The sequence below is a fragment of the Cetorhinus maximus genome, chromosome 8, assembly GCF_964194155.1.
Source record: "Cetorhinus maximus chromosome 8, sCetMax3.hap1.1, whole genome shotgun sequence".
NCBI classification, from domain to species: Eukaryota; Metazoa; Chordata; class Chondrichthyes; order Lamniformes; family Cetorhinidae; genus Cetorhinus; species Cetorhinus maximus.
In genome coordinates this window covers 93,090,453-93,117,833 of record NC_135886.1, presented here as the reverse complement: position 1 = coordinate 93,117,833, position 27,381 = coordinate 93,090,453, and the positions used below count along the sequence as shown (strand labels likewise).

The 27,381-nt window shown below is 41.9% G+C and overlaps 1 protein-coding gene across 7 annotated transcripts in view; it reads right to left on the bottom strand.

The window, feature by feature from the left end:
- Positions 1-27,381, bottom strand: part of diaph2 (diaphanous-related formin 2) — an 855,920-nt gene that overhangs the window by 45,116 nt on the left and 783,423 nt on the right. The gene's annotated exons all lie outside the window — the stretch shown is intronic.

Genomic DNA, 27,381 nt, shown 5'->3' with positions numbered 1-27,381 from the left:
TTTGTGTGATGTTGGTTGGGGGATAAATGTTGGCCAGGACACCAGAGATAACTCCCCTGCTCTTCATTGAAATAATATCATGGGATCTTTTACATCCACCCGAGCAGGCAGTTTAACATCTCATCCGAAATATAGCACATCCAATAGTACAATGCTCCCTCAGTAGTGCAATGGAGTGTTAGCATTGATTATTATGTTTATTGTTATATTATGATTATTAAGCCCTGGAGCGGAACTTGGACCCGGAACCTTGTGATTCAGAAGCAAGTGTGCTGCCAACCGAGCCACAGCTGACACTGGGGATGAATTTCCATCCTAGCGAGCTGCCGGTCAATCGGATGGCTAGCAGCTCTGTAGCCCAGACAATGCTAGGTTTGAGAGGTGACTACTGCTATGACTACAGCCAGTCTCTGAAAAAGAGGAGCTATGGACACTGAGTAAGCCCGGAGTATCGGTAACCCAGCGACGGAAGTAAAAGGGTTTGGGGGCTGGGTTTGAGAGGCCGAGGGTGTAGGGAGGTTAATGGGAGGTATGACCTAGGCCAGGGGTGCGGGTGGGGAGGGGGGTTGTGCCTCCAATGGGCACAGGAATCCCCCAAGGGAGGAACATTCCCCTTGCCTGACACCAGCTCAAGCACCTAAAGCTGCTAGACTACTTGTTTGGCAGGTGTCTCCCCCTGCTGTGGGTTAGGAAAAAAGGGGCAGGATAAGGCACTTAAGTAGCCATTAATTGGTCACTTAGGGCCTTAATAGGCCCAAGGGTAGATTTCCCTATGCCTCCGATGGCCCCCATAAGATTTGAGAAAGGTAGGGGGAAGGCGGGTAGGTGGTAGGGGGAAGGCGGGTAGGGGGCAGGCAGGTAGGTGGCATGCAGGCCATGTGTTGCATTTATAATCCCCCCCCCCCAACCACCTTTAAGCACTCCCACTACCTGGTGGTGGAACCTTAAAATTTAACTTGATGGGGAGGTCGTAGGCTGTAGAATGCTACAGAGATAGATACAAGAAAGTCCAAGAAGGTAGGCATTTTAAACGAGTGGCATTGTGGAAATGGAAACCAATGGCAAAGAGGAAAGAGGTGAACAGAATATTGGTTAATGTAGAAGGCAGGTAGCAGTGATTTGGATGAGCTCAGTTTTACAGGGGGTTGCATTTTGGGGATGGAAGTAGTCAAGAGAACATTGGAATTGTTGAGTCTCTAGGTGACAAAGGTATGAATGAGGGTTTTAGCAGCAGAGGGGTTGAGGTAAGGGTGATGCAGCCAATGTTAGGGGTGTACGTTGGCAAACTTTGCAATGGCGAGGTTAAGGGGTCAGAAGCTCACCTCTGGGTTGAATAGGATGCCAAGTTTATGACCTGTCCAATTCAGCCTGAGGAGGTATGAAATCAATAGCAAGGGTATTCAGTTTGCAAAAACAAAATACGGCGGATTTTGGAAACCTGAAATAAAAACAGAGTGCTGGAAAAACTTAGCATCTGTAGACAGAGGAACATAGTTAATGTTTTGAGTCCAATATTACTACGAGTTCCGAAGAAGTTTCAAACCTGTCAAAGCTGTCTAGGAAATATCAAGCCTGTCCAGGAAGTGTCAAAACTGTTGAGAAACTGTCCAAGGATACTAGAACAAGGATACTATGTGAGTTGGCCTGAGGGGGTAAGGGCAAAGAATGGTGGATAGGGGAAATGGGTTGGCATGAGTTGGCAATGGGTTGGTATGAGTTGGCACTAACTTGGCATGGGGCAATGGGGGTATGTAGAGGGGCACTAAGTTGGCATAGGGGTGTGAAGGACCTTGGGGTGGGTGGGGGCATAGGTTGGCATGGATGGCGCACAGTGTGTGGGGTGGGTGGTTAGCATGGATTGACATAAGCTGGCATGGATGGGACATAGGGAGTATTTAGGGAAGGGGGTTAGGGCTGGAGGGATGTTTTTGTTTTATTATTTAAAAAATTTATTTAAACAGTGCCAGGGCACAGATGCAGGCCTTGCACCCAGCCCACCTCTGCATTCATTCCGGGGTTGCCCTCCCCGACTCCTTTTTCAGCCTGACCCCACCACCCCTGACCGAGAATCTGACCTTCGGGCAGACATTTCCTGACTGCCAACCTGGCCTGGGGATGAAAATCTGGGCCATAGTCTCTCTTTCATAACAACTTGTGACCCCCAGCAAAAAAAAAAGTAATTTATTTGCCAAGCAATGAGTTTAAATTTCTACATCTAATCATTACCCCAAAGTTTAAAACATTCAGAAGATTTTAACTCCATGTGTTACTTTTAGCTCCCTATTTAGTAATTCTCAAAGTTGCTTATCATAGAATCATCACTGATCTCATCTTCCCATGGACTATCCTCCATTTGTGTAGAGATAGAATGAGATAAGCTGATTATTTGCTGTAGTAAGACACAAAATTTATCCAACAGCATAATTATACAGCAACTAGAACCACATCCCTCTATGGCAGCTGTGACAACTTGACTTTTGGGGGTGCAGGGTGGGGGTGAGTTAGCATATGGCCTCATTTAAAGTCAACCTAGTGGAACTGAAGTGACAAGAGTACAATATATTTCTCTGCAGACACAACCAAGTTGAAAACATATTCATATTCAAATTCCTTTTTCTTACATGAAGCCAATAGACTAAATATACTCACTAGATGGATGACTTGTCCTTGAAGCAGCCCCATGGAACTAACACTTTATCCTTGCTAAGAGATATTTCAAGATGCTAACTAGGGAAAGGTGAGACACACGATGCAAGGGGAATAATTAGAACAATCCCTGTGCTTAAGATTCTCCTGATGTTTTAAAGGAATATTTTTATTTTGCACAGAACTGCTCCCATGACTGCTGTCGAAACAGGATATACAATTATGAACACAAGTAATTGTGAAATAAACTGGGTTTTTAAACATTTTATCAATGGATAACTTTGATTCATAACATTTGAGTGGAAAACATTTATCACAGTAAGATTAGATTTTTCTACTGATAGGACATGAATATAAAACATAAGAAATAGGAGCAGAACCATACGGCCCCTCGAGCCTACTCTGCCATTCAATATGATCATACCTGATCATCTGCTTCAACTCCACTTTTCTGCCTACTTCCCATATCCCTTGATTCAGAGACTCCAAAAATCTGTCTGCCTCAGCCTTAAATATACTCAACAATAAATAATCCACAACCCTCTGATGTAGATAATTCCAAAGAATTCCTCAGCCTTCTCCCACACTGCTGATGTATTCATGGCCATTTGCCAGAAATCTCAGATACACAAGCAAACAGGCTTTCTGCCCCTCTTTTACCAAAGTTACTGTTGCTGCTGAAGAGAACCCCGAGCAAACTCGTCGCAGAAGTCATTTTGATGCATATAGATGCTCTTACCTATTAGTTTTATTTATTTTGCATAGTGCAAAACTTAATTCCAAACTTCATTTGGTGGGTTGGTTATACACTATCTGCACCCCAAGAGCTCTGCACCATAAGTTTAGCATGTTAATTTTTAAGTCATTAAAACAGCAATGGCTGATGGGTGGCTAAAAGAAGTGTCTGCACGTATGTGAATACATGACTTTGGGAGTGTTCAGACTCAGAAATGAAAGTGACTTGCCCTTCCTTTTACTACTCATATTCCCTCTGTCCTCAGATTGGGTCCCGGTCACAGATTCAAGATGTATTTGCACAGCAACTACAAAAGCAGTGCAAAGCCAAATCAACGCTACAGGTGGAATGTGGATGTGTGCTAAATGTGCAGCAATGAACTACTAATTTGTGTGTGTGTTCCATATCAAAGAATAGTGCAGTTGTAGCTAGTGATGTAAGAGTCTGGCTCCCAGAGCTCAGATCACAAACTTTTCTGTAGGTATTTTCTAAGGAGGCGACCATGTTAAGTTTCATAAAAAGTAACTTGTGTTAGGATTTGATAATGTACAGATTTACACATCATAGTCCAGGTTTAATCAAATAGAGAAATATTCCAAACTTCATGGATATTAAAGAGAAAAATAGAGTCCTCTTTTTCATAAATATTATTGTGATCTTGTGCAAAATGTTCATATTTCATGGTAGCTTAAGGGTCATAATTCATTTGATACTCTCTGTTCTTTGAAATGTACAAAAAGATCTTTAAAATATCCTTCGGTATTCCTGCAGACAGTTAAATTATTAAAGAAAAGCTACCTAATTTGCTGCATGATGTTTAAAAAATCAGAATGGTTGCTCTGACCCTTTTTATTAAGTGGTGCAGATGCATTTTTCCTACTATAAAGTCCATGTGCTTGTAATAAATTCATAAAACTTTACACAATTAGCTTCTTCAACAGGGGAAAGGAAGACTGCGAGAAAATTGATTCTCATTCCACCCTACTTTCCCCCTTAGTTATGTGTGCAACTGAAATACCATAGTACAAAGCATACCTGTTAAATCCTCTTAAGTATACACCACCACTTGGGATGATATTAACAACAATGAAATGGTTAGCATTTTTTAGTTTACCATAAGAGTCCTGTTTATAAATCACCAACCCCCCACCCTCACATACACACATTGTTCTACAATAACTCCTGTTAATAAGATTCATGATGATTAATTATAAAGGACACTTTGAAAATCACAATGTGAACAAATGCAGTTATGATGCAGCCTAAAAACATAATTAGTTCTCCCAGGGTTCATCAATACATTCCAACACTGTACAGAACTGGCTCGGAGTCCCTTTGCAACTCTATTTGTTTCAAAGGTTGTTATTTTTTAACATGCCTAATATACTTACTTTTACACATAATTACAGACCATGAAAAAAGCCTCGCGTTTAAGATTTTAAAATGTTGGCTCATATTTAAGAATAAATCTCTGGCTCTAAAATGCTACACTTTAGCATTTTGAGATCTTTTTAAAAAAGGTCTTTTAAAAAATTAAATATAAACATATCACTCATTTTGTAATACTCCAGCTCAGGCAAGTGAACCTGTCTTTTGTGCACTCATCATGGTACTTTCAAATCATTCTCCTTTCTTGGATGCATAGGGAGCACAACTTGGAGACATGTGAGATAATTTCACTTAAGCCACAAACCTTCAATTTAGTTTTTGATGTCATGCTGAAGACTTGGATCATTCCTAGGTCACTTATACTCCATTCCAACTCCTCATCCCACCTTGAATTAAATTGTATCAATAATACACCAAAAAGTAACCTATAGAAAGATCACTCATTGTTTATATCTCCCCTATTCTGGAGCATGACATGGAAATAAGCAGATGCAACACAGAACAGCACAAGCTGCTTGAAGAGGGTGGAGGAGGGGGGGAGTGGGGAAGGGGTCACATCAGGAGGCTGTATCTGCCCAGGGTCTTCAGGGTCTCCTACCTCCATTTCAGCGAGGAACAGTGCATCGGATGTCTTGGCTTCACTAAAGTCTGCCATTTGCTGCAATCCAAAGTGCAACCGCACATGAGGGCACAGATGGCATTGCCAGTGGATGTGAAGGTGACCCTGGCCATGAATTTTTATGAGTTGAACTCCTTCCATGCCACAGTAAGCAATTCTTACAACATCTTCCAGTTTGCCTTTCGCTGAGGCTTTTTATGCAAAGAACTAACTACATTTCATTCTCTCTGACCAGAGTGAAGCAGACAGAGCAAGCATGTGACTGCCACAATTGCAGGTTTCCTCATGGTGCAGCCATGATCGGTCAATCAATCAATCCTCATTGATTGCACACAAATCGTTTTGTGGACTTTGCATGTAAATTCTGAGATATACTGCAACCAGAAAGAATTCTAGTCCCTCAATGTCCAGTTGGCATGCAACATACCTAGCATATCATGCAGGTTGATGCCAAGCAGCTTGGCAACAGTGGTGAATGTCTTTATTCTACGGCAGTCCATTGTGCCACCTGCATTTGAGCCACCATAACAAACTAGAGGTTTCCTACTGGTGACGAGGAGATCTGTTGGCCACTTAATGACTCTGGTGCACGACTCATGCACATATGGGTAGCATGCAAAACAAAAGCTATTCTGCCATACCAAATGTGATCAAGCAGGCTTATGCAGCAATTTTCCTGCCTGGATCACTGCAGTAATCTGCAGAGTGCACATCACAATTTGTCATGGTCTACTGCTTGTTGTACAACCTTGTCATCATGAAGGTGAGCGGCTGAGGTGGAGTAAGAGGAGGAGGAAAGGAGGAGGCAACTAACAAATCCCCTTACTGACTGGACAGGCCAGGATCGGCACCTTACACAATAGAGAATGTTCTCTATAACTCCTCATTCATTATTCTGGCTGCACGTTCATGTTCACCTTGATGTTTACTACTCATATGAATAACCCAAAGGACCTAGTGAAGAGATAAAGAGGAAGTTCAAAAGCATGTATCCTTTGCATCACAGCTAAACATGCATCATAGCTGTCAAGCTTGCTGATCTTGTCACCTAAAATCTGATAACACCCTCCCTTCCTTCTGTTACTGACCATCAGTGCGACTTTTTGGCCACAGTGCTGAAATAAAAGCCATCATAAAACAAATCATCTGGTTCCTTTGCTGGGTCAAAATCCTGGAACTCCCTCCTTAACAGCACAGGTTATGCCACATGGACTGCAGCGGTTCAAGAAGGCAGCTCACCATCACCTTCTCAAGGGCAATTAGGGATGGGCAATAAATGCTGGCCTAGCCAGCAATGCACACATCCCATGAATGAATAAAGAATGAAGAAAAAAAACCCTTCTAAATTGAACCGTCTAATGGTTTTGTACAAAAGTCAACTGACCACCTTGTACATTCCCTGAGTACCTGTCTAGCCTTTGCCTGTCTGAGTGCTCCTATACAGTGGTACCCCAGCATGGATTGTGGAAGGCTGCTGACTTTCAATGGGGAGGTTGGTGGTCTTGGAGGATGTCCTTGATCAACTCAGATGGCCTGACTTGCAGCACCTCAGCACAGGTGGCAGCAGTCCCTGCTGGCTGACAGGCAACAGCAAGGGCATTGGTGAGCACAAATGCCATTATCCTGAGAGAGGACAACAGGTTCACTGAGCCGCTCTCACAGAGCGGTGCTTCAGCAATCTTAGCAATTTGTTAGAAGATGGATTCCTGGATGGCTGTGAGATCCTGCAAGCACCTTTGAACACTGGTGTCTGCAGCTATGTCAGCATGAGCTTGCATGACTTCAGTCTGACCTTCCACTGCGGCACTGGTTTGTGTAGCTTCTGCTTCTGCTGAAAGCTGAGACATTGGCCATCAGATGCTGTATCATGGTTGGGTTTATAAGTGTGCTAATGGAGTTTGTCACCTCTTCCACAATGAAAGGATGGGCTCCAAATCAGTGATAAGCCCCTTGCCAAGTTGGTGCTAGATTTCTCCATGCTCCTTGGCAGTGACATCAGGCTTTCTGGAAAAGCCTGTTAATGCACTAAGCATTTTGATGTGCATACCGATCAGCCTTTTCTGTAGGCTGTCCAACTGATGCCTTCTTCTGAGTCCTCTACAGCGGAACTTGGCGAGCTGGCAGCTGTGCTACCTTTGTACCCTGTCCTGGCAGCAGGCCACTCATGCCTGGTGTCTCAGCATGTGCATATCCCGTCTCCATGCTGTTCTCTAAGTTATATGATGTCTGTACACGAGGTGGTGGGTGAGTGTCTGAGAGCAGGTGATGGTATTTCTTCTTCATCTCTTTCTCTTTCACAATTGTCTGGCTAGGTTACTGTAAACTAGAAGAGATTGTGGGTTGAGGGGAAGTGGTATGTGAGAAGTAGACACATCTTTGACGATTTCAGCCCCACTGCGGGCCATGGCCACAATCATGACTGCTCCAATGATGGCGAGCACTATTTCCTCCATATCCCCTTTGGTTAGGTGCTAATGCATCTGGTTATAAACCCCTTTCCTTGCAAGAGAGAGGGAAGTCTGCCAGTGAGTGTGGTGTAATGTGTTTGGATGATGTGGCTGGCATGGTTGAACAGTTAGCAGTGTATTACAAGCTATAAGATGTTGATGTGAGCCTTGCAGCTATGCCAAGTGGGTGAGGGTGAGCTATTTTAGTTATGAGCCCTGGGGAAGAATTTTCCCTTCGGCGAGTGAGGGCGGGGCCCGCTCGTTGATGCATAAAATGACATGGAATGACGTGGGGCGGAATTCCCAATGTCATCTCGCATCATTTGCACTTTTAGGTCGCCGGGGGCGCAGCCAAGTCAGCTGTGCGCCTGCCAACCTGTCAATGGCCTATTGAGGCCATTCAAAAAACAATTAAACTAATTACTGGACCTGCCCGTCCAACTTTAAGGTTGGCGGGCAGGTCGGGAGCGCTGGTAGCCACCTGAAAAAGCATGAAACCTCATCCACGGGCGAGATGAGGTTTCATGACTGAATTAAAAAATTAAGATTCACTTTTATTTTAAGTTATGTCCATATCCCAACTCATGTGACATTGTCACATGAGGTGACATGGATGGTAAATGAAACTTTGCACAGAATAACTTTTTCACTTTGGGAACCGATCTCCCTGATGCAGCACTTAGTCTCAGGGAGATTGGAGCACTCCTTTGCGCACTTCCGCATTTAGCATTCCCCCCACTCTCGCACAGGAAGCGCATAGCGCTTCAGTGCGGAAGTCACGCTGGGTAGTCCTTAATTGACCCTCCCATGAAAAATGGCGGTGTGCCCCCGATCGGGGGCACTGATCGGAGGGCCGCCCGCCCGCCCACACCCGCTCTTCCCCCACAACGGGGGGAAAATGTTGCTCCTGATTGACAGAGGTTGTTGGTAGGTTGAGTAGTGCAGGATATGGAACTTGAAGATGCATTCACCAAACCTGACCACTTCTATTAAGTTATTGAACTTCTTGTGGCATTGCATCTAGGCCATGGGGATAGAATCCTAGCATTAAACCTCCCAGCTATCTACTCCCACTTCCATGTGGGAGTTTGTCTAAAGGGCATTCTTGCCCCCTGCCCCAAACAACATCTCTAGTGCAGTGTTGGAAAATCTTGGAGCTTGATAGATCATGTTGTGTCATAATTCAATGTTCTTGCTCATCCTCTCTTCTGCAGCCAGTTACTGCACCTGCTCCAGCCAGAATGCATCTCCCCTTTCAGAAAGACAGGTTAGCTTTAAGTAGTGGAGGGTAACTTTAACTAGTGCTAGCCTCTTGTCATTCCACCCCACCCCACTGACCCTTTACAAGGGTTGTAGCCAATCAACTGCATAATTAGTGCTGGCTGTGTGCTACAAACATTTTACAGGAGTGGGAAGCATAAAGTTTGCCAGCTGACTGCATCATAAGCAATTGGCAAAATTGCTCATCACCATCCACATCCCTGTGGTCAGGTTTTATCGAATTTCATGGCCTAAGACTGTGGCCATGTTACCATTTGAAGTGACATCGTTTGCTTCAACTACGAGCTCGTTTAGATTTCTGGTAAGACAGTAATTAAATAGAGGCAAATATTGTGTACTTAAGAGTATGTTTGTTGACCAAAAGGTGAGAATGCATACATAGATTAAATGTTGATATGTTTACAATTCAAACATTATCCAGTTACTGAAGGCAGTCCACAGAGAACATAAGTGACTATTTTAGGTTTTCTCCCAAAACACAGGACATCAGTGCAAGAGCAATTTAAAAGAGAAGATCAGCAAACCTGACAGCTGTGATGCAGAGGTCACATGTTTCTGAACTTCCACGTTATCTCCTTAATGAAACCACAGTAGATTCTTTGGGTTATTCAGATGAGTAGGAAACATTGAGGTGAACATGAGCATGCAGCCAGAATAGTGGGTGGGGAGTTATAGGTAATGTAGTATCTGACACACATCTAACAAGCAAGCTCTAGTCTGTCAGACAATATATTGCCTCTTACTATAATTTATTGTTTTTGAATCATTTCAACTTTCAAAGGCTAAACAAATTCAAAGCCTCTTTAAAGGCAGACACATTTGTTCACAAACAAAGAACTTGCAAAAGGTACTCCACTGGATGAAGTCCGTTAAGAATCAGATTAATTCCACAGCATACTTCTTTTATACACCTGCCAGTTCAAAATGTACCCTGCATTATGTCCCTGTGAATACCCATTTTTCTTTGGCTGCTGCTATATGGTCAATCTTGTAGTTCACCCGGCAAAAAAAGTATGTTTTCTGGAAGAAACTGGGCCACATGGCTCGGAGGAGAAGGCTTGCATTATTTCATTCCCACCTTTTCTTCTTTTTTGGCATCTCAGAGGTTTTCTATGCCCAGAAGTGCTTCAGTCAGACTGGACCATCAAATCAATTATCACAGCAGTCTGCTTTCCAAATATGAATAGCAATGAATGACAAAGGCTAGGGTAACTTTCAGCTTAGATTTATCAGCAGTCAGGCATCTTTTGTTTCATTGGAGTTTGTCGGAGCCCAGCAATTCATCTGAAACTCGCATTGCCTGCTGCATCTGCAGTGTTAGAACCCCAAATAAAATAGCTTAAAAGAGACCTTTACCTTGCTAAGTCGATATGAATGCACAAAGAAACATTAGTGTTATAAAAGCTTCTGGGTTACTGATTTTTGAAAGCTTCTGGCAAAGCATATTTATCACCACATTTTCAACTGAGCTTCGAGTAGCTATTATCAGGGATAATTTAAAAGAACAATAACATAGAAAAAGACAACTCTGAAAATAGTGTCATTTGACTTAATTGGAAAAATGCTAAAATACTCAGAATCAGAGTTGCACACTGAAGTTACTACATAGGAGCTGAGTAATCAATGAAAGATCTATCATCAATTCTCCATTTATTATTGGTAGTTATGCCAAATTCACCAATTGTTACAGCATTTTAAAGCTGCAGCATTTTTCTTGGTTGCCTAATTAAGCTGACCTTTAGAACTATCAAATCAGTACTAACAAATATATCTCATTATAATATGGCCTCTACGTGGTTAATACTTATGTATAAAAAATGGCATCGAGATGCAAAACAAAAGACTTCTGGCATAATTTTAAAATGTAACTGTCATCTCTAATAAAACAAAAGGAAAACTCTTGCACCATTAATGACAGATCATATGACATTCAAGTCAGTCTAATAAAAAGTAAATCATTCCATATGGAAATGTAACTCATATACAAAACAGGTTAGACAGTTTATCAAGTAAATTTTGTCTCCATCTCTATTTGACAGATATATCCTTCTACCGAGGCCTTCATTTAATTTAATTCCATAAACCAACTGATATCCAGAGTGATGTAGAAGATAAGGGTGTGTGGAAAATGGCCACCATTCTGGACAACAATTAGATTAGAATATACTTGCAGCCATTTTATATCTGAACAACAGAGCCCATTATCTGAATAAAATTCTCCCCATCAATATGCCCCTATTGTACTTCTGTGGCATGGTCCCACTAGTTACATTAAGGAACTAGGTAGAACAAATCTAGTAGCCATAAAAGTAAGTCACCAATGTAAAACATGAATTCCAGTAGGAAGAAAATGTCAATACTGTACTAATCATATTGAAATGTGCTTTAGGCTGTTTAACAGTATGTCATAGCTCTATACTAGCCTTACTCAGTCATCAGTTATTCTCTTTACATCATAAAATGACTCAAGGTCTATCAGAACTACATGAATTACAGTAAGTCTATTATCCAAAATAATACTTACAGGGAGTTTTATAACCTGATAAAACAGTACATTACTTTTCAGCAAAACCTTGCATGGCCATTTGATAAGATTACAATCGTGGTCCATCATCATAATTTTGTAACCCCCAATTCTCTTTTTACGATTCTCTAATGAGTATCTTAGCACAACTCAATGAGCTAAGGTGTTAAATTATCAATTGTAGACATGGTCTGTCTCATTCCAGGAATGATGCTCAAGCGTCACATACATATAAACCTTGCCAGTGTTATCCACATCCCTAAAACACATTAAAAAAGGAGTTTAAAGATAAGGACCTAGGTGGCTTAAAATTCCAAAGGTGGGGCGAAGGGGAGGTGGGATGTACATAGGATAGCGAAGCACCCTTGACCCTGAAGATGGGGAAGATTTAATTTTATATTTTTTGATCAACTCCCAGGGGCAAGGATGGTGGAAAATACCACATGGTAGGCTGGTGCTGATGTTCCCAGCAGCATGGTGAAGGTGGACACCTGAGACTCACCAATAGAATCCACAGTGTGGGCAATTGGCAGCCCTATGCAAAAGATGTGGCCTCCCACTGACATTGAACTCTGGTGGGCTCATACTTGAGAGCACCAATGGGTGTACTCCTGGTGTTACTGCTGACTCTGTGGCCTGTACATTTTCAGGAATTAGGTTTCTAATCACATTTCCTTACTTCTCTTAGTGTCACCAGGGGAGGAAAGAAGAGTGCATGGGGCGGAGGCGCAGTCAGTCAAATAGGGAAGGAAGGAGAGAGATGGAGAGGCAGGGGGAGAGAAAGAATAAGGGGAAAAGAGGATGAAAAGAAAGGAGAGAAAGATAAGCAAGAAAAACGAGAGAGATAATCATTAAATCTGGCACAAACAAATGACTGTGGAGATTGGTGAAACACAGGCTGTGGTAGATTTTTAATTTTTAATTAAAGGACTCATTAGTTACTGAGACAGCTGCTTCATCAAAACAAAAACAACAGTGCCTCTACTGTAGAAAAATGTCTCAGGACATTTAATACAGGGGGTAGAAACAGCAAAAGTAAGGAGGGGCTAACTGAAAGCACCAAATAGGAGGCTTTTGAAGTTGGGAGATATTATGAAGCACAGCTGATTGAAAAAAGAGAATTCTACAGAGGAGGGGCTCAGCAACCAAAGTCTTTTCCAGCATGGAGCAGAGGAATAGGCATTCATTAGATGTGAACTAGAATATAGGCCTGAAAGAGGTTGCATCAGTAGACTGGAATACAGCCATGTAAGCAAGGATAAGAATTTTGAAATCAATGCATCGATGGACACGGGGTTAATCAAGGATAGCAAGACAAGAGCTGATAGTTGAGTGGGACTTAGTTGGGGGCACAATTCCAAATGTGGCGGAAAAGACTTGCAGCTTTTCTTTTGTGCCTCAGAATCATACATGTATTTTTCAGATAAGCAGTGGCCAATTTGGCCACGGACTCATCATGCAAATGACTGAATGACCAGTCAATCTGCAAATTTTTGATGGTGTTGATTGAGGGATGAATGATAGGCAAAGATCTGGGAAAATCTCCTGCTCTTCTTTGAATAGTGCAATAGTGCCATGGGATTTTTATCTCCACCTCAACATATAGTTGGGCCTGTTTAACATCTCATTTGAAAGTACTGCACTTGAGTCTCACCTTAGATTATGTACATATGTTTTGGAGTGCACACTGAATCCACAAGCTTCTGACTTGAGTCAAACTGACACTTAAGGTGTAGGAAGAAAATTGGGAGATGAGAATCAAGGGTTTCAGAAGCAGAGACTAAGGATGCAGCAGTTAATATTATGGATGTGCTAACAGATGTACTTCACATTGTCGTGGGTGCATTGTTTGAAGGTGTGCATCATCAGGGTCAGCTTGAGTAAGCAGTCAAGAAGAGGGATGGACTTGGGATCGAAGGTACAACATTTCTCGTAGAGTACAAACAGCATGGCTTTGATCTTGGTAATACTTCTGAGCTGGAGAATGTTATGTCTCATCTACGATTTCAGACAAGCAACAGTAGAATGCTGCAACTGTTCAGGAGTAAAGGGTGATGGTAGAAAGTAAATTGGTGTCACTGGAAATATATGAAAGCTGATCATTGGCAGCAATGAAGTAACAAATATGAGGAGTTCAATATGGAACCTTGGTACACATGATAGTGAGGACATGAAAAGTCAAGTCACTGTAACAGATGTACTGGCAAGGTTGTGAGGGGTAGGAAGGAAGGAACACTGACTCACAGGTGGGGCAAAAAAAAGAGACCCAGTAGAGGGAGATGGAGTATCTGACCACATCAAAGAGCATAAAGAGGTTGGGTAGAGATAATAAGCCATGGTTCAAAAAAGCAGTGGTATTGTAGTATTGTCACTGGACTAGTAATCCAGGGTAATGCTCTGGGCACCTGGGTTCTGCCACCACAGCAGATAGTAGAATTTGAATTCAATAAAAATCTAGAATTAAAAGTCTAAAGATGACCATGAAACAATTGTCATAAAAACCCATCTGGTTCACTATTGTCCTTTAGGGAAAGAAATCTGCTGTCCTTACCTGGTTTAGCCGACATGTGTCTCCAGACCCACAGCAATGTGGTTCACTCTTAAATGCTTGGAACCTACACCATATGGACTGCAGCAGTTCAATGAGGTGGCTCACCACCATCTTTTCAACAGCAACTGGGATGGGCAATAAATTCTGGCCTAGCCAGCAATGCCTACACCCCATGAATGAGTTAAAAAAATTGATACATGTGAACATATGAAATAGGAGCAACTCTAACCTGCTCCGCCATTCAATAAGATCATGGCTCATCTGTTTGTGTTTTGAATTCCATATTCCCATCTAACCCCAATAACTTTTGATTCCGTTGCCTAACAAGAATCTATTTACCTCCGCCTTAAAAATATACAATGACCCTGACCCTACCTCCACTGCCTGCTGAGGCAAGGAGTTTCAAAGTCGCACAATCCTCTGAAAGAAAAAAAATTCTCCTCATCTCTGTCCTAAAAGGGTGACCCCTAATTTTAAAACAGCACCCCCTAGTCTTGGACTCACTCACAAGAGAAAACATCCTTTTCACGTCCACCTTCTCAAGATTGTTCAGGATCTTGTATACTTCAATCAAGTCACCTCTCACTCTTTTAAACTCCAGTGGAAACAAGCTCAGTCTATCTAACCTTTCCTCATAAGACAGCCCACTCATTCCAGATATCAATCTAGTAAACCTTCTCTGAACCGCCTCCAACATATTTACATCCTTCCTTAAATAAGGAGATCAAAACTGCACACAGTATTTGGGTAAAAACAAAAAACTACTGCGGATGCTGGAAATCCAAAACAAAAACAGAATTACCTGGAAAAACTCAGCAGGTCTGGCAGCATCGGCGGAGAAGAAAAGAGTTGACGTTTCGAGTCCTCATGACCCTTCAGCAGAACTGAGTTCTGTTTTTGCACAGTATTTGGGATCCGGTCTCACCAATGCCTTGTACAACTGAAGCATAATATCCTTACTTTATGTTCAATTCCTCTCGTAATAAAAGATAGTATTCCATTAGCCTTTTTAATTACTTGCTGTACCTGCATACTAACTTTTTGTGCCTCATGCACTAGAACACCTAGATCCCTCTGCACCTCAGAATTCTGTAGTCGTTCTCCATTTATGTAATACTCTGCTCTTTTATTTAACATGTGGCTTTGGCCAAGGAAATCTCTGTACTGTTGTTGGGATGGAAACTGTTCAGCAGGGGTTCAAATATGGGTGGCAGGAGTAGGATGACAATGACATATTTAGGTATCTGGAGAGAATAGAGTGGTTGGAGGGACAGACAGTTTTAAATTGGGTTGTTAAAAAAAAGGAATGGGGATAATAGTTTGACAGAGGTGATCAAGCAATGCCTGAGGACTTAAAGCGATTGACACCTACAGTGTGAGCACAGGACCAAGGAAGCATAGCTGAATGACCAGATCTAGAGCCGAGCAGGCAGCAGCCTCAAGAAACAAGTTCCACACAGGTATCAGAGGTGAAGTCGGAAGAAATAATTTTTCTGCATCTACCCTTTGAATTTTCTTTTATTATTTTAAGCACCTTGAATAGATTTCACCGCAAAATTTTATACTCAAGGGAATACAAATCAAGTTTATGCAAACTGTCCTCATAATTTAATCCTTTAAACACTGAAATAATTCTGGTGAATCTATATTCTACTCCTTCCAAGGTCAAACTATCTTTCCTGAAATAAAAACAGAAAATGGTGGAAATACTCAGCAGATCAGGCAGTACCTGTGAAGAAAGAAAGAGGGAAGAATTTTCCCGTTGGTGAGCGGGGGCGGGGCCCGCTCGCTGACGTGTAGAATGATGCACGGTGACATCGGGCGGGTGTCCCGATGTCACTGCGCGTCATTTAGATTGTCAGTTCGGCGGGCACGCAGCCGAACTGTCAAAGGCCTATTAAGGATCTTAAGAAAGTCATTAAAGCTGTTAAGAATGCTGCCCGTCCAACCTTAAGGTTGGCGGGCAGGTGAAGAGTCCAGGCGGCCTTCGCATTTTTCATGAAACCTCATCCATGGGTGGGATGAGGTTTCATGAAGTGTTTTAAAATGTAATAACAATTTATGCTTTTATTCTTCGACATGTCCCAGCTCATGTGATAGTGTCACATGAGGGCGACATGTTTTAAAAGTGTTACAAACCTTCATTTCAAACTTTAGCACTGAAACCAATCTCCCTGAAGCACAAAGGTGCTTCAGGGAGATCTCTGCGCTCTTTTGCGTACATGCACGAAAGAGCGCAGGGAACCTCTCAGGGAATCCCCCCCCCTGCCCGCACAGGTAGTGCTAAGCACTTCCAGGTGTGCGTCATGCTGGGCGGGCCTTAAGTGGCCCCCCCACATAAAATGGTGGCGCGCACAGGATTGGGGGCGCTGATCGGGTTCACGCTCACTCCTGCCCGCCCCTGCACAATCCCCCCCACAGGGGGTAAATTCTCCCCAGAGTGAATGTTTTAGGTCAGTGATGCTTTGTCAGAACCAGGAATGCTTAGAGAAGTAACAGTTTTTAAATAAGGCAAGGGGATTAGAGGAGGAAAGAATAAACAGGAAAGTCTGTGATAGGGTGGAAGGCAGGAGAGATTAAATTACAAAAGGGATGCAATACAAAAAGACATGGTAATTGGACAAGTAAAGAAACAAAAGTGTCTGGAGCAGGTACATCTGGGAAAGCAGCATTACCACCAACAGCTCTCATTACTAAAAAAGGGGCCAGAGGTTATGATCTGAAACTGTTGAACTCAATGTTGAATGCAGATGGCTGTGAAGCGTCCAGTCAAAAGATGAGGTTCTGGTTCCCAAGCTTACACTGAGCTTCATTGGAACAGTGTATGATGAGGACAGAAAGGTCAGAGTGGGAGTGGAGCAGAGAATTAATCTGACAGGCAACCAGAAGCTCGGGGTCACACTTAAGGATTAAATGGAGATGCTTCCTGAGGTTTAATGTCCAAAACTGAATGCAGTATTCTAGATGTGGTTTGATTCTGTGACCAAGGCTCTGTACAACTGAAACATCACTTTCCCGCTTTTGAATTCCAACAGCCTCAAGATAAAAGCCAATATTCCATTAGCCTTTTTGACTACATTTTGTGCCTGTGCACTAGCTTTTAGTGATTTGTGTACATGGACATTTAAATTGCTTTGTTCCTCCACAGCTTCTTGCTTGATGCTGTAGCTTGAGGTTACATTTATAAGACTCTAGCATATCTTGAATGAAGCTAAAGATGCCCTTTAAGTTCAGCAGCTGAAAATCCATTTTGAATCTTTTTGTATATTTTCAACTTGTTCCTCTTTATAACTGCAGCTTGTATTTTTATCCTTGCTCCTTAACTTTCTACTGTGCTTTGGCGGTAGACTTGTTCAGCCAATTTACTTGAACCCTTGTTAATTTGGCAGCACTTTGGCCAGGCTATTTCTCTGAGAGCTGTATTTTGTTCAGCACCCATGCAATGAGGTGTGGGAGTATGTGGAGTCACAGTTGGCAGAATAAAGGTCAACTGCAGAAGCTGAATAACATCTTAGGCAGGAAGGCAGAGATGAAAGCAATTAATGACAATGGAGCCACTGCTTTACACTTGAAAGAATTGAGAGATTGCTGGTGAGGTTGTATGAAGGAAATAAATTTGGAAAAAGGGGTTAAGTGAATATAGTTTGCCTTTGTTGATGCAGGAGAGAGGGAGGGTGGTAGCTCACTAACTACAAATGGAGCTGGTGGAGAAAGAACTCTAGCAGGGCATCATTTGGAAGCTGTTGCTGTTATTCTTCATGCAATTTAAAAAATCAATGTTTTCAAAAGAAAATTGGATGGGCACATGAAGGGAATAAACCACTTGCAGGGCTACGGGGATTGATTTGGGGAGTAGGACTGACTGGGTTGCTCCACAGGGAGCCGACATGGACTTGAAGGACTAAACGGCCTCCTTCAATGTCATAAATTACTGTAGGACTCTATGGGTGGAATCGTCCCAGATTTGAACAAAGTGTGGTAGCAGGTGGGAAAAAAGTAATTTACTCGCTGGCCGCAATGACAGGTTTTCATGCTGTATCTTTCCATTCCCGCCTCATTAATCATGCAGCCACAGGAAACACACCGTCTTGCTGGTGGGCGGCCTCTAATTTGCACACCATGCGCTTCCTCACGCAGGGTACCATACTTAAACTGCTGTCGCCTGCACACTTTTCAATGCTTGCAGCTCAGGACTGTTCCAGTGATCACATGGCCCCCAAAAGCCAAGAAGAGTGCAACCCCCCAATTCAGTGACGCATTCCTGGGACACCTTCTGGACACTGTGGAGGCCCGCTATGATGTAATCTATCCCCACTCTGGCTACAGGAGGCCCATCAGTCTCACTGCTCCAGCTTGGGAGGCAGTGGCAGAGGTGGTCAGTGCCAATGCTACACACAAGAGGTTGGCCATCCAGTGCAGAAAATGGATGAATGATCTCATCCGTGCCGCCAGGGTAAGGCAACTATCTCATCACTCTGAACTCACACTCACAAGGCCATCAGAGATTCACTGCCATCTCAAGGTTCATCACCACTCACTCTCTCACACAGACCGTCATATCTCCATCTGGCCTCCTCCTCTGGAGACTGCCTACTCAGCCCTTGCCATCTCGAGGCCACTTGCACAGGTCAACATGTGCTCCCCCACACACCCTGAGATACCCCACTTACCCAGTACAGCCCTCACTCGGCTCCTCCTCCCTTGCCTGAGGCCATGTCTCCCGTTCCCCAAGCAAGCCCTAGCCCTGCAGCCATTGAAAAGCCACCCCCGCCTTACGGCTGGTCTGACCGGTCGAGATCTGCCCATGAGCCTCCCCTAAAAGTGATGTGGTTCTGCCTGTGAAGCCTGGCGCTGATGACTATGATTGCTGCCCAAAGTAAGGTAGGCAAACAAACCTCAAAGTCCTGAGCGCAGTACAGGTCGCCTGGTGCACATAGCTTATGTACAGTTGTGAAACACATTCCCAGATGATCCAGTATGTGGAGATGATTCAGTAGAGCAGGGCTTATAATGAGATGTTGAAGTATTGAAATTAGGTTGCAAATGTGCAGCGGCGGGAAACATGGCCCGCCATTGATGGGTGGAGCGGATGATTGCAAACTGGTTTTATGACGGCATGAAACCGATTTTTGGCCTTCTCACCATATTGTCATTCCCCCCGCCCCCCCTGCAATGACGCCCAATGCCAACAGGGCTGGAAAATTCCAGCCTATGTTTCATCCATCCCTACATCTGTTAAATGGTTCCAATAATTATGACTATTCATGCTGCTCAAAACATATATAAATACTATGCAAAAATAAGAATAAATGGTTTGTAAAATGTGTGTATGATTCAAACCAAAGAATACAATTGAATGTATCAATATCAGCAGCATAAGCAAATGGGCAAAAAGAGCATTCTGCTCAAATAACTCATATTATTCCAACGTGAAGCTAAAAAAAAATGTAGGATTTATCTTAGGTACTTAAAATACTTTATGATAATTTCCCTCTTCACACTACAAAGCAATCTAAACAGCAAGATGACTGAAGATTTCAGTAATAGTCTAAAACAGTCCCCTGCCTCAGGTTAGCCTCTGCACAATTTTTTTTAAACTACACCTAGGACAGACATTACACTTTACAGCTATTGTTCAGCAACCTGTCCCACAAACTCTTTGATCATTGAAATGTGCTCCAAACTCCATTATGTGAGACTCACTAGATATCCACTTGCTTTACAATCTTTGAAGGTGGCAGGACAAGTTGAGAAGGCTGTTAAACAGGCATACAAAATCCTTTATATTATAAATAGAGGCATGGTGTACAAAAAAAAGTTATGCTAAACCTTTATGAAACAGTTGTTTGGCCCCAGCTGGAAAACTGGCAATTTCTGACATCAACATTTCGGAAGGACTTAAAAAAGGTTCTTTACTGGAATAGTACCAGCAATGTGAAGCTTCAGTTATGTGGCGGGACTAGAGAAGCTGGGTTTATTCTCCTTACTGCAGAGGAGACTAAGGGGAAATCTGATTGGGCTGTTCAAAATCCTGAAGGGGTTTGGTAAGATTAAACAAGAAGAAACCGTTTTCCAGGGGCAGAAAGGTTGATAACCAAAGGACACAAATTAAAGGTAATTGACAAAAGAACCAGAGCGGACATGAAGAAATTATTTTTTCACAAAATTAGTTATGATCTGGAATACACTGCCTGAAAGGGTGGTTAAAGCAGATTCAATCACAACTTTCAAAAAGAAATTGAATAAAATGATATAGATGGGTTGGTGGAGTGGGCGGTAAAATGGCAGATGGATTTTAACATAGAGAAGTGTGAGGTCATACATTTAGGGAGGTCAAACAGTTACAGGGATTACAAAATAAATGGAAATATACTAAAAGGGGTAGATGAAATGAGAGATCTTGGCATACAAGTACACAGGTCCCTGAAGGCAGCAGTTCAAGTAGACAAGGTTGTAAAGAAGGCATAAGGAATGCTTTCCTTCATTGGCAGAGGCATAGAATATAAAAGTAAGGATATAATGTTGGAATTGTATAAAACACTGGTGAGGCCACAACTGGAGTATTGTGTGCAGTTCTGGTCTCCACATTACAGGAAGGACGTAATAGCTCTGGAGAGAGTGCAGAGGAGGTTTACAAGAATGTTGCCAGGGTTAGAAAAGTGTAGCTACAAGGAGAGATTCGATAGGTTGGGGTTATTTTCCTTGGAACAAAGAAGGCTGAGAGGTGACTTGATTGAGGTGTACAAAATTATGAGGGGAATAGACAGAGTGGACAGGGTAAAATTGTTTCCCTTGATGGAGAGTTCTAGAACCAGGGGACATAGATTCAAGGTAAGTGGCAGAAGGTGTGGAGGGGACATGTGGAAAACTTTTTACGCAGAGTGTAGTAGGTGTTTGGAATTCGCTGCCCAAGTTGGTGGTAGAGGCAGAAACTTTAAACTCTTTTAAAAAGTACCTGGATCTGCACCTAAAGTGCTGTAAGCTGCAGGGCTATGGGCCGGGTGCAGGAAGGTGGGATTAGAAAGGGCACCTGGGTATCCTTGGGCTGGCATAGACAAGGTGGGCCAAATGGCCTCCTTCTGTGCTCTAACTTTTCTATGGTTCTAAGTGCTTGAAGGGAAAATATTTGTAGAGCCATGGGGAAAGAGCATTGGAGTGGAGCTTTTTTCAAAAAGTGGCAAAGGCAGGATGGCCTCCTCTGGCTCTACAATTCTTGTGATATATAAGTAAGACAAAAATATGAGATTATAGGAACATAAAGAGCAGGAAACTTCCTATATTCAAACAAAAAAAACGTTGCCTACGTTAGAGGACAAATACTGAAAATGTTCCTGTGGCATTTCAAAGAGAGGCATTCAAATAATGGTCAGAGAAATGTCATAAAAATCATAGAATCATGCATCAAGTACTCATTAACTTTCAGGAATGTATAAAGAAACAGCTTGCTTCAGTTGTATATTACATGTTGAAAGCACAAATTCAGATTAAAAGCAGTTTGAAATTCACGACTATAATGTTTTAGATGTATTGGACAGGAAGTAATATTTGGGAATGCTTACAAGGCCAAAGGGTTGACATTGTGAATTGCATGCACAACAATGGAGTCATATATGGTTGGCATCTGAACCCTGAGGTGAGATAACTGTTTTGACACAGTTTCAGGATATCTTTCTTCAATGCACATCAGGAACATTATTGGTTGGTTTTATTTTGTTTTTTAGTTGTTTTTTTCTTTGTTGCAGTAGCTTTCAGCACAAATTACAACAGCCAGTGAATCTGTATTTCTGACGCATGATGGTAACTGTACTAAAGCATTAATGGTTCAGACACAATCATGCGTAATGAAAATGATTTCCAATTTATTCAACAAACAGATGTTCATCTGCTACACACAAAATTTAAGTGTTTCTACATCTAAGAAGTAATGGTTGTCATTTTGTAACGCAGAAGTAAACTGTGAAACAAATCTGCATTTAGTTTGTTTTAGAAAAACAGAAGAAATGTTTGAAATGACTTAACAGAAGCTGAAGTGACTCTACTTAAAATAATTCACTTCAGGTTCAAGGACCAATGTTGTCAGACCCTGGTGAGTTGCACAATATAAATACTTAAATCTCAGAGCTCTGTAGGTAGAACATTGTGTTCACGACCAGGATTTTATATATTATATGTATTTAATTTGATTGAACGCCATAATTGATTGTACCCCATAAAACAGTCTGATTGGTTCCTGCAAATGATGCTTGTGGGAGTGCATTGCAACTGTGAAACACCCTTCTTGAAGATGGGAAACAATTTCCTCACATGCAAAAGCATGATAATAGCCAACATGGAAAGGCACTAATGGTGCTCATGGACAAAGATTACATGAGCAATTTACAAGCAAGATTAATAAAGAGACGGTGAAGTGCTTTAAATAAAATATACAGATATGATACATATATGGTAGAAATCGACGACAGTAATTCAGCAGAATTGTTAAGTCATAGTACATGAGAGATACTTAGTGCTTTCATGAAAAATGCTACTTGCAGCATGATGTAATTAATTATTTTTTGAAAAGCAGTGACTGCAGTTATGAAGGCAAACTAAGAAATGCAGCAAAGCTGATTTATTGCTTTAGATATTTGTTATTTTTGATATTGTGTACAATAAATTCTTTAATATTTTACTTACAATTATTCATTGAGTGCAGCAAATGAGGCATAAGAAAGTTGCAAAGGTATCAGACAAGAGTAATGTAGGACCTGAAGGTAAATTACACTACGTAACTGAATGACTGGTACTATAGAAGTAGCAGTTTTGATTCCAAAACAGACCAGGAAATGTACTACATTGTGTAAGATATGTTTTTAGAGCAATGCAAAGTTATACCATATCTCTACAAGATAACATAATAAACATGATTACTGCGTATGCAAGGTGAACATATCTTCTGAATAAATTCAAGTCTTGCACTGATTATACCTCAAACCTCCTTCTGTTGATGTATTGCAGCATTTCTAGGGAATCAAGTAGTGTTAGTGAAAGGTTAATGCAGGCAGTCCCAGTATGGGACCATTTTTCTCCAAGATTTTCAGTGAATGGAGTCCCTCACTGCTCTCTCTGACTGACAGCGCACAGACCCTGACCTAATGAACCTTTCAAGCTTAAAGCTGATGAACCTCTCCAGATAAGCGATGACCCAAAGTCTAACCCCCTGTACCCTTTCTCGGATCCCTTGTGTGCTGAATATTGTGCCAAGGTCTGAGAAACCACTGTAAACATTTATGAAGGACAGTCTCTGTAGAAATGTTGTCAAATTGATTTCCTTTCCATCAATTTACTTCCTTTAAAGAAGTTCCTAGAGAATTCTTTTCCTGTTCCTACCAATGAACTTTACTAGATAGATGGGGCACATTCTATTCTTCTCTTTCCCACTCCTCAGTATTTTCTGCCCTCTATGCACGGAGCCAGGAAGGCATGGCCAGCCCCTGTCTGATAGGTCTGTGGGCAGGGGATCTGAATTGAAAGGGACATCTTTTGTGGCAGTGGTCCAGGCAAGTTGTGTGGAGTCTAGAGGAGCAGTCCGGGTTCTCCTGGCAACATGCAGATAGAGAATCAAGCAGAAGACAAGTTTAAAATGTAAATCAGGATTGCTTGCAATACTTAGGATTCTGCCATTTTAGAACTGTACTGGGCAGACATGCACAGCCTTTTGAGGAGGAATGGAAAGTTAAGCTTTTTTTTATCTGTATGGAGCCAGGAGAACTTGGACAGCTCCTCTGAGCTCCACAAAACTTGCCTGGGCCACTGCCACAACAGATTTCTCTTCCAGTTCCAAACCCTGGCCCAAGGACCTATCAGACCAAGGCTGGCCATGCTTATGGAGCCATACATAGAGAGGAGAAAATATTGGAGAGAGGGAAAAAAAATAAGAATAGAATATGCTCCATCTGCCTACTAAAGTTCATTGGTAGGAACGGGAAAAGAGTTCTATGGGAACTTCTTTAAAGGAAGTAAATTCTGGCTGCCAAATGGTAGGCCCAGGGGAGACTAACTATGGTGGCCACAGTGACAGTGGAACAGGGTGGCAAGTTACTCCTCACCACTTTCACCAAGCAGGGGGCCTCATCTACCCACAGGCCGATTTGCTTTCTGAACAAACCGTGCAACTTGTAAGGGACTACTTATTGGGAGCTGTAGCCAAGATCAAGAATTTATCATTTGGGATTTCACATCTTCTTATTTGATAATAAATAGGTGTGCAAGTTCCACATGACTAACCTACCTCATTTTGTATCGCAGTTTGATTTTAAATTGCTAAACTTGAATAGTTTCGCAATCTTTTTCTTTAAATTTCTGGCAATCAATAAAATGATTCAAAAACTTTCAACTATTCCTCATTGTTTCTTCACCTAGCCATCTTTGCAACCGATCATTTCTCTTCATCCTGCAGAGAACAATCTGAGGAACAGTCTGAAACCTTTGCTGATCTATTTTTCATTTTTATCGTGTATAATACTTTGTGACATATATGTCCCATTTAGAAGCTAATTTAGATTGAATCAATTCAGCAGTAACTCAAACTGAATTTCAGTGGAATGCTTTGTCTTTTTGCTGGTTACCTTAAAATGTTTTACAAAGAGCGAGATGACTTACTGCATTCTATTTTAAATGATGGTAAACCATATCCTCAACTGCACATCTAACCCAACTGGCCCCACCTCCAGCTAGATGAAGTGGAATGCCAGATATGACAGAGTTTATTGCTTCTATCATTGTCCCATGACAGTCTGTGAAACAAGGCAAGCAGCGCCATGCTGCTGATGTCTGTTCAGTTCACTTTCAATTAAAACAGCAACCCTGGCTGGAGATCAGGTCTGTTACTGTTTGAAAACAGTTTACTTAATAGCCATTGCAATTTGCACTACTTATTGAATTACTGCATTAAATATAGCAGGTCATGTGTGGCCCAATTGCAATACAGGCAATTATGAAGATGACAAAGATGACAAAAGGAGTAAAGGCCATTTGAACCGCCAAGCTTGTTTCATCTAGGCTTCTATTAGCAATGAAGAAATGCTGCTTCTTTAACTGTGCATGAGATTTTCCAAATTAAACATTCCTTTGGTTTTCAAAAATTATAATTGAACATTATAAAGATGTTCCTTCTCTCACAGTCACACAAGAGGAAAGAAAAAATAATTATTGGAAGGCCTACAAATTATGTTTTTTTCATAACAGCTTCATTAACCATTCAGTACTGCAGCTACATTCATTCACTGGAAATGTGACAAGAATTTCACATTTATTAATATTACACATTTCATTTTAACTCCTAATTTCCTGTCAACTGACATGAGGATAAAGGATAAAACTTTCAAACAAAAAGGGAGGAAAATGTTTGGGAAACAATTCTGTTTAATTCTTACAACAAAAGACTAAAATTTAAATTGGGTAACCCTTAACATTTCTTTCTTGGTTATATCTTCTAAACAAATTTAGAAGATTGCTTTTAGAATTTGGTAATCATTTTCCTGTTACAATATGGTGCAAGATTTACTTGGATAACAGATAGATTGGAGGAGGAAAAGATGAAAATACACAATCTTTGCTTATAGTGCCATGTGTTGTCTGTATGTTCATATTATAGAATTCATCAGTCCATCTATTTTCAAAGTGGGCTCAGCTCTGTCACAAAGCTCAGAACATTAGCTCCATAATTTTTCTTCTCCTCCACATTTTGTGTTCTCTGAGCAGTGCAACGTATTTGTTTTATCGAGGTGGGGGTGGGAAGGAAACATATATCTGAGGCAGCATGAAGGCTCTGCTTGGAACATTTGGGCAGATTTCAAGTAGCAACAGGCTCAGTATGAGAATCTATGCTTACAGACTGAGTGAAACTATGCTGTTTACACAGCTGCTTCTCAGTGGAGGCCCCTCCAGTGGGATTCGTTTTTAGTGTTTCTGTTTGTGCATGTGCACAGTCATCTGCATGTATGTGCAAACAAAATAATTTTTATTCTATGTGGTAGATCAAACAAAGCAGTGATGGCTGAACAAAACGAGGTCAATCAGAGCTGTGGTGACTGTTTATTGTGCATTGCCTCAGTTTTGACCCAGTGTCACATTCCGGGAGGAAAGATATTGGGTCTGATTTATATTAACATTTTTGCATTCAAGTTAAATCCAGATTTTGGGGGAACTGAAATTAGCATAGCAGTTTGAGGATTCAGTTAGTGGGAAAAATGTAGATGCGTATTAAAGCTAGAGGAATCAGCTTATGAACATTTCTACACATTGTTAAAATCTCTGGGGGGGAGGGAAACCATAAACCAAAATAATTAAATTTACTGAATGACCCCCAAATGAAGAAATTACCAACAAGGTTCCACTTTTTGTAGCTTTTACTTTAAAAAGAATCAGAACCAATGCAGGTAACACATGGGGCATGATTTTATTTTGGCGGGTGCCCACGATCAGTGGGTCCGGGTGTGGCTGGGGAATGGACTGCCGACCGCGATCGGCCCTCGACCACAATTTCACACTGGCTGGCCAATTAAAGGCCAGTCAGTTTTAAAGGTGCGCTGAAATGCTCAGTGCTGCTGGGGTAGGGGCAGGAGGAGGGTGAGCGCTGAAGTCAGTGCAAGTGTGGAATGAAAGCTCCCTGAAGGCAGAGAGCTGCCTCACAGAGCTGAAGAATCCAAACGCTATAAATAAAGATGTTAAAATGCCGAAAAAAATTGTCCACGCATCAGAATCAGTCATCCCCAAATATGGATGATGAAAATTCTGTCCGAACATTTTTATTTTTTAAAATTAATATCAGATATCTCATCCCGTCCTTGGATGAGGTTTCCTCAAAAAGGCAAAGGCCACCTGGCCGATTCGCCAGGCAACTGTCATGTTGGACAGGCAACGAATAATCTCCATCAATTACAATGTTAAAAGCCTTAATAGCTCTCTTAATTGTCGGTGGGCCCATTGCCGACTCTCACACGTGCCCACCGACCAAAATATCGCACGAGTGCGCAATGACGTCGGGACACTCACCCAATGTCATCATGTATTATTTCATACTCGAGCAGGTCGGGCACGCGCCCGCCTGCTCAGGCAAAAAATTCTGTCCATGGATTAATAGCCAAATGAAACATCAACTAAAAAGGTAAACTTCACTTTAAATAGTCGATATATCAAAGATACGTC